Source organism: Arachis hypogaea, chromosome 11 (assembly GCF_003086295.3).
Source record: "Arachis hypogaea cultivar Tifrunner chromosome 11, arahy.Tifrunner.gnm2.J5K5, whole genome shotgun sequence".
Lineage (NCBI taxonomy): Eukaryota > Viridiplantae > Streptophyta > Magnoliopsida > Fabales > Fabaceae > Arachis > Arachis hypogaea.
In genome coordinates, this window is record NC_092046.1 from 124,366,823 (window position 1) to 124,374,943 (window position 8,121).

At 35.7% G+C, this 8,121-nt stretch overlaps 1 non-coding gene across 1 annotated transcript; it reads left to right on the top strand.

The window, feature by feature from the left end:
- The first annotated feature begins 232 nt into the window (after positions 1-232).
- Positions 233-340, top strand: LOC112724731 (small nucleolar RNA R71). Its single transcript, XR_003163880.1, has one exon. It is a non-coding gene; the product is annotated as a small nucleolar RNA R71 (small nucleolar RNA).
- Positions 341-8,121: the final 7,781 nt, after the last annotated feature.

An 8,121-nucleotide genomic window follows, 5' to 3' on the forward strand; every position in this document is an offset into this window, starting at 1 on the left:
TGGCATTCAGAGTATCAACTTTAAGAACTCCCTTCTTCATAGGCGTCCCATTACTCACAGGATTCCTTTCAGAAGTGTACATGAACTGGTTATTAGCAACCATGTCAATGAGTTCTTGAGCTTCTGCAGGCGTTTTCTTTAGGTGAATGGATCCACCTGCAGAAGTGTCCAGTGACATCTTTGATAGCTCAGATAAACCATCATAGAATATATCCAGGATGGTCCATTCTGAAAGCATGTCAGAAGGACACTTTTTGATCAACTGTTTGTATCTTTCCCAAGCTTCATAGAGGGATTCACCTTCTTTCTGTCTGAAGGTTTGAACATCAGCTCTAAGCTTGCTCAGCTTTTGAGGAGGAAAGTACTTGGCTAAGAAAGCCGTGACCAGCTTATCCCAAGAGTTCAGGCTGTCTTTGGGTTGAGAATCCAACCATAATCTAGCTCTGTCTCTTATAGCAAAAGGAAAAAGCATGAGCCTGTAGATTTCAGGATCTACTCCATTAGTCTTAACAGTATCACATATCTGCAAGAATTCAGTTAAGAACTGAAAGGGATCTTCAGATGGAAGTCCATGAAACTTGCAGTTCTGCTGCATCAGAGAAACTAATTGAGGTTTCAGCTCAAAGTTGTTTGCTCCAATGGCAGGAATGGAGATGCTTCTTCCATGTAAATTGGACTTAGGTGCAGTGAAGTCACCAAGCATCTTCCTTATATTATTATTATTTTCGGCTGCCATCTCCTTTTCCTGTTCGAAATTTTCTGAAAGGTTATCTCTGGATTGTTGTATTTTAGCTTCTCTTAATTTTTTCTTCAGAGTCCTTTCAGGTTCTGGATCTGCTTTAACAAGAATGTTCTTGTCCTTGCTCCTGCTCATATGATAAAGAAGATGGCACAGAAAAAATAGTAATAATAATATGGATCCTTTATACCACAGTATAGGGATCCTTGTGTTAGTAGAAGAAAAGAAGGGAAGAAAATCTGAACTCAGAGAGAGAGGGGGTTCGGATTTTTGGAGAGTTGAAGGAAAGATGTTAGTATATCAATAAACAAATAGAAGAAGATGAGAGGGGGAAGTGAATTTTCGAAAACAATTTTTGAAAAAGAGTTAGTGATTTTTGAAAATAGTTTTTGAAAAAGGTTAGTATTTTTTTCGAAAATTTTTTTTAAATAAAAAATAAAAATAATTAGTTAATAAAAAAGAAATTTTTGAAAAAGAGGGAAGATATTTTCGAAAATTAGAGAGAGAGAGTTAGTTAGGTAGTTTTGAAAAAGTTAAGAAACAAACAAAAAGTTAGTTAGTTAGTTGAAACAAATTTGAAAAGATAAGAAGTTGGGAAGTTAGAGAAGATATTTTGAAATCAACTTTTGAAAAAGATAAGATAAGAAGATATTTTTGAAAAGATATGATAGAAATTAGTTTTGAAAAAGATTTGATTTTTAAAATCTCAATTAATGACTTGATTCATAAGAAATCACAAGATATGATTCTAGAACTTAAAGTTTAAATCTTTCTTAACAAGCAAGTAACAAACTTCAAATTTTTGAATCAAAACATTAATTGATTATGTTATTTTCGAAAATTATGATATAAAATAAGAAAAAGGTTTTTGAAAATTATTTTTTTGGAATTTTCGAAAATAACCATGAATTTTGAAAAAGATTTGAAATTTGAAAAAGATTTTGAAAAAGATAAGATTTTCAAATTGAAAATTTGATTTGACTCATAAGAAACAACTTGATTTTAAAATTTTTTTGAAAAAGTCAATCCAAATTTTGAATTTGATGAGAGAAAAAAAAAAGGAAAGATATTTTTTTGATTTTTGAAAATTTTTTATAAAAAAACATGAAAATTATGCAATGCATGAAATTTTTAGATCAAAACATGTGATGCATGCAAGAATGCTATGAATGTCAAGATGAACACCAAGAACACTATGAATGTCAAGATGAACATCAAGAACATAATTTGAAAAATTTTAATGCAAAGAAAACATGCAAGACACCAAACTTAGAATTCTTTAATGCTTAGACACTAAGAATTCAAGAATGCATATGAAAAACAATAAAAGACACAAAACAAAAATCATCAAGATCAAACAAGAAGACTTACCAAGAACAACTTGAAGATCATGAAGAACACTATTAATGCATGATATTTTCGAAAAAATGCAAGATGCATATGCAATTGACACCAAACTTATAACATGACTCAAGACTCAAACAAGAAACACAAAAAATATTTTTGATTTTTATGATTTTCTAATTTTTTTGTATTTTCTTTTAATTTTTTCGAAAATTATTGTAAAAAAAATAAAAATAAGGATTCCAAAATTTTTAATATGAATTCCAGGAATCTTGCCATGTTAGTCTTAAAGCTCCAATCAAAGGGTCAGGCATGGCTTAATAGCCAGCCAAGCTTTAATCAAAATATGAGTGTAATTCAGACATGACAAGCCTAACATGCCCTATCCAAAAGAATTGGACATGACTCCACTGAGGTAATTAGTTGAAAGCCAATCCCAAAGCAGTTTGGGTATGGCTTTACAGCCAGATAGGCTTCAACATGCTTCATGAGACACTAGAATTCATTCTTAAAAATTTTGAAGCCATAGAATAATTTATTTTTGAAAACAAATAATTTTTTTTTTCGAAAACAGATGAGAAATTTTTGAAAGATTTTTGAAAAATTTTTTTTTTTGAAAATAAAATAAAAAGAAAATTACCTAATCTGAGCAACAAGATGAACCGTCAGTTGTCCAAACTCAAACAATCCCCGGCAACGGCGCCAAAAACTTGGTGCACGAAATTGTGATCTCCAGGCTCGAACAAATCCTGGTAATGGCTCCAAAGCTTGGTGCTCTGATCTTAATTCATAATTGTCACAACTTCGATACAACTAACCAGCAAGTGCACTGGGTCGTCCAAGTAATACCTTACGTGAGTAAGGGTCGAATCCCACGGAGATTGTTGGTATGAAGCAAGCTATGGTCACCTTGTAAATCTCAGTCAGGCAGATATAAAGTGATAATGGTGTTTTCGAATATTAATTAATAAAATAGGGATAGAGACACTTATGTAATTCTTTGATAGGAATTTCAGATAAGTGAATGGAGATGCTTTCGTTCCTCTGAACCTCTGCTTTCCTGCTATCTTCATCCAGTCAGTCTTACTCCTTTCCATGGCTGGATTTATGTGATACATCACCACTGTCAATGGCTACTTTCGGTCATCTCTCGGGAAAATGATCCAATGCCCTGTCACGGCACGGCTAATCGTCTGGAGGCATCACCCTTGTCAATGGCTTCATCTTATCCTCTCAGTGAATAATATGCTCACGCACCCTGTCACGGCACGGCTATTCATCTGTCGGTTCTCGATCATGCTGGAATAGGATTTACTATCCTTTTGCGTCTATCACTAACGCCCTGCAATCGCGAGTTAGGAGCTCGTCACAGTCATTCAATCATTGAATCCTACTCGGAATACCACAGACAAGGTTTAGACTTTCCGGATTCTCTTGAATGCCGCCATCATCCTAGCTTACGCCACGAAGATTCTGGTTAGGAGATCTAAGAGATACTCATTCTAGCTTAATTCATGTAGAACAGAAGTGTTTGTCAGGCACGGGTTCATAAGGGAGAAGGATGATGAGCGTCACACATAATCATCACCTTCATCACGTTCTTGGGTGCGAATGGATATCTTAGAAGCGAAATAAGAAGAATTGAATAGAAAACAGTAGTACTTTGCATTAATCTTTGAGGAACAGCAGAGCTCCACACCTTAATCTATGGAGTGTAGAAACTCTACCGTTGAGAATACATAAGTGAAAGGTCCAGGCATGGCCGAGATGGCCAGCCCCCAAAATGTGATCACAGGATCAAAATACAATCCAGGATGTCAAATACAATAGTAAGAGGTCCTATTTATAATAAACTAGCTACTAGGGTTTACATGAGTAAGTATTTGATGTATAAATCCACTTCCGGGGCCCACTTGGTGTGTGTTTGGGCTGAGCTTAAGTGTTGCACGTGCAGAGGCCATTTGTGGAGTTGAACGCCAGTTTTTGTGCCAGTTTGGGCGTTCAACTCTGGTTTTGGATCCTTTTCTGGCGCTGGACGCCAGATTTGGGTAGAAAGCTGGCGTTGAACGCCAGTTTACGTCGTCAATTCTTGGCCAAAGTATGGACTATTATATATTGCTGAAAATCCCTGGATGTCTACTTTCCAACACAATTGAAAGCGCACCATTTCGAGTTCTGTAGCTCCAGAAAATCCACTTTGAGTGCAGGGAGGTCAGAATCCAACAGCATCAGCCGTCCTTTTTCAACCTCTGAATCTGATTTTTGCTCAAGTCCCTCAATTTCAGCCAGAAAATACCTAAAATCACAGAAAAATACACAAACTCATAGTAAAGTCCAGAAATGTGAATTTAACACAAAATCTATTAAAAACATCCCTAAAAGTAACTAGATCCTACTAAAAACATACTAAAAACAATGTCAAAAAGCGTATAAATTATCCGCTCATCAACAGGGCTCACCAGGGGCTATCAGAAATAGGATAAATAATCCCAGCCTCTAGTAACTTAGTGACCTCTTTTTGCACCACTTCCTTCATGGCTGGATTTAGCCGCCTCTGTGGTTGAACCACTGGCTTAACATCATCCTCCAATAGGATCTTGTGCATGCATCTTGCTGGGCTAATGCCCTTAAGGTCACTTATGGACCACCCAAGAGCTATCTTGTGTGTCCTTAGCACTTGAATTAGTGTTTTCTCTTCCTGTGGATTTAAAGCAGAGCTTATGATCACTGGAAAAGTGTCACCCTCTCCCAGAAATACATATTTCAGGGATGGTGGTAGTGGTTTGAGCTCGGGTTTAGGAGGTTTCTCCTCTTGCTGAGAGATTTTCAGAGGTTCTTTTATTTCCTCTGATTCCTCCAGATCAGGCTGAACATCTTTAAAGATGTTCTCTAGCTCTGATTCAAGACTTTCAGTCATATTGACCTCTTCCACCAGGGAGTCAATAATATCAACGCTCATGCAGTCATTTGACGTGTCTGGATGCTGCATAGCTTTGACAACATTTAACTTGAACTCATCCTCATTGACTCTCAGGGTCACTTCCCCTTTTTTGACATCAATAAGAGTTCGTCCAGTTGCTAGGAAAGGTCTTCCTAGAATCAGAGTTGCACTCTTGTGCTCTTCCATTTCCAGCACTACAAAGTCAGTGGGAAAGGCAAATGGCCCAACCTTGACAATCATGTCCTCAATTATGCCTGATGGGTATTTAATGGAGCCATCAGCAAGTTGAAGACATATCCGGGTTGGTTTGACCTCTTCAGTCAAGCCAAGCTTTCTGATGGTGGATGCAGGTATTAGATTGATACTTGCTCCAAGGTCACATAGAGCTGTCTTAGTACAAGAACCCTCTATTGTGCATGGTATCATAAAGCTCCCTGGATCTTGAAGCTTCTCTGGTAAGCTTTTCAGAATGACTGCACCGCATTCTTCAGTGAGAAACACTTTTTCAGTTTCTCTCCAATCCTTCTTATGACTTAAGATCTCTTTCATGAACTTAGCATAAGAGGGTATTTGCTCAAGTGCCTCTGCAAACAGGATCATTATTTCAAGAGTCCTGAGATAGTCTGCAAAGCGGGCAAATTGTTTATCCTGTTCCGCTTGGCGGAGCTTCTGAGGATAAGGCATCTTGGCTTTATATTCTTCAACCTTAGTTGCTGCAGGTTTATTCCCTATAGAAGTGGTTGGAGAAGCCTTCTTAGAGGGGTTACTATCAGCACTTGCAGGTGTCTGATCCCTCATTGGCGTTTGAACGCCAGGATTGGGTGCTGGATGGGCATTTAATGCCAGCTTCCCACCCTTTTCTGGCGTTTGAACGCCAGAACTGGACAAGGAATGGGCGTTTAACGCCAACTTTTCCCCCTTTTCTGGCGTTTGAACGCCAGAGTTATTCCTCTCTGGGCTCTTGATGTCCTCAGAGGGATTTTGGGCAGTGGTTTGGTCATCCTCTGTCATTTGTTCCTTTGTTGACTTTTTGCTACTTTGAGCTGAGTTATTCAATGTCTTCCTGCTTCTTAGTTGGACAGCTTGGCATTCTTCTGTTATCTGTTTAGATAGCTGTTGTCTTGTCTGATTCAATTGTGCTTCTATATTCTTGTTAGCATTTTTAGTGTCTTGGAACATCTCTTTGAACTCTGCTAATTGTTTTGTCATAAGGAGTAATTGCTGATTAAGTTCAAAAATCTATTCTTGAGGATTGGGATCAGTAGTTACTGCCATAGCCTCTTCTTTTATGGAGGACTCACTGTTTGAGTACAGATGTTGATTTCTAGCAACTGTATCTATGAGTTCTTGAGCCTCTTTAATTATTTTTCTCATGTGTATAGATCCACCAGCTGAGTGGTCTAGAAACATCTGAGCTTTTTCTGTAAGTCCATAGTAGAAGATGTCTAACTGTACCCACTCTGAAAACATTTCAGAGGGGCATTTTCTTAGCATCCCTCTGTACCTCTCCCAGGCATTATAAAGAGATTCATGATCCTCTTGTTTAAAGCCTTGGATGTCCAGCCTTAGCTGTGTCATCCTTTTTGGAGGGTAAAATTGATTCAGAAATTTGTCTATTAATTGTCTCCATGTTTTTATGCTTGCTGTGGGTTGGTTATTTAACCACCTCTTAGCTTGATCTTTTACAGCAAATGGAAACAATAATAATCTGTAGACATCCTGATCCACTTCTTTATCACGTACTGTGTCAGCAATTTGTAAGAACTGTGCCAGAAACTCAGTAGGTTCTTCCTGTGGAAGACCGGAATACTGGCAATTTTGCTGCACCAGGATAATGAGCTGAGGATTTAGCTCAAAGCTGCTTGCTTTGATGGGAGGTATACAGATGATGCTCCCATATGCAGCTGTAATGGGGTTAGCATATGACCCTAGAGTCCTTCTGGAATGTCCACTTCCACTTATGTCCATGATGGAGAAAAGGGAATTGATATGAAATTTTTTTTAATTAAAAGTAACCGAAAAAAATAAAACAAAATAAATAAAAAATAAAATAAAAGTTTAATAAAAGATAAATAAATAATTCGAATGCTAAAAGGGCTAATTAATTAAAAAGATTTGAAAAATTTTGGATATGATTTTCGAAAATTAGAGGAAAATGAAATAAAAGCAAATTGAAAACTAAATTAATTAATTAATTAGAAAGATTTTGGAATTAGCAATCAAAAAGATATGATTGAAAATTATTTTGAAAAAGATATGATTGAGAAGATATGATTGCAATTTATAAAAAAAAGATATGATTGAAAATTATTTTGAAAAGATATGATTGAGAAGATATGATTGCAATTTATAAAAAAGATATGATTGAAAAGATATGATTGAAGAAATTAAAAATATTTGATTTTTGAAAAAAAATTTGAAAAGATCAATTTTTGAAATTAGAATATTGACTTGACTAAAAAAAAAGATATGATTTTAAAAATCTTTGACTAAATTAATGCGAAATTTTGAAATTTATGAGTAAAATAAGGAAAAGATATTTTTTTAATTTTTGAATTTTAATGAGGAAAGAGAAAAACAATAAAATGACACTAAACTTAGAAATTTTAGATCAAAACAAAGAGAACAAACAAGAAAACTTTGAATGTCAAGATGAACACCAAGAACACTTTGAAGATCAAGATGAACACCAAGAACAAATTTTTGAAAAATTTTTAAGTGAATAAAAGCACAAAAACACCAAACTTAAAATTTTTAGAAAATCAAACACATATTTTCGAAAATTTAAAGGAAAACACAAAGAAGACACCAAACTTAGAATTTTTAAAGATCAAGAAAGAACTAAGAACATGCAAATTCAAAAAATTAAAAGAAAATAAAAGCATGCAATTGACACCAATCTTAAAATATAAAACTAAACTCAAATAAAAGACTCTAAACCAACAAAAATAAAATATTCATAATCTAAGCAACAAGAATAACCGTCAGTTGTCCAAACTCGAACAATCCCCAGCAATGGCGCCAAAACCTTGTTGCACGAAATTACAATTACACTTTTGCAACTCCGCACAACTAACCAGCAAGTGCACTAGGTCGT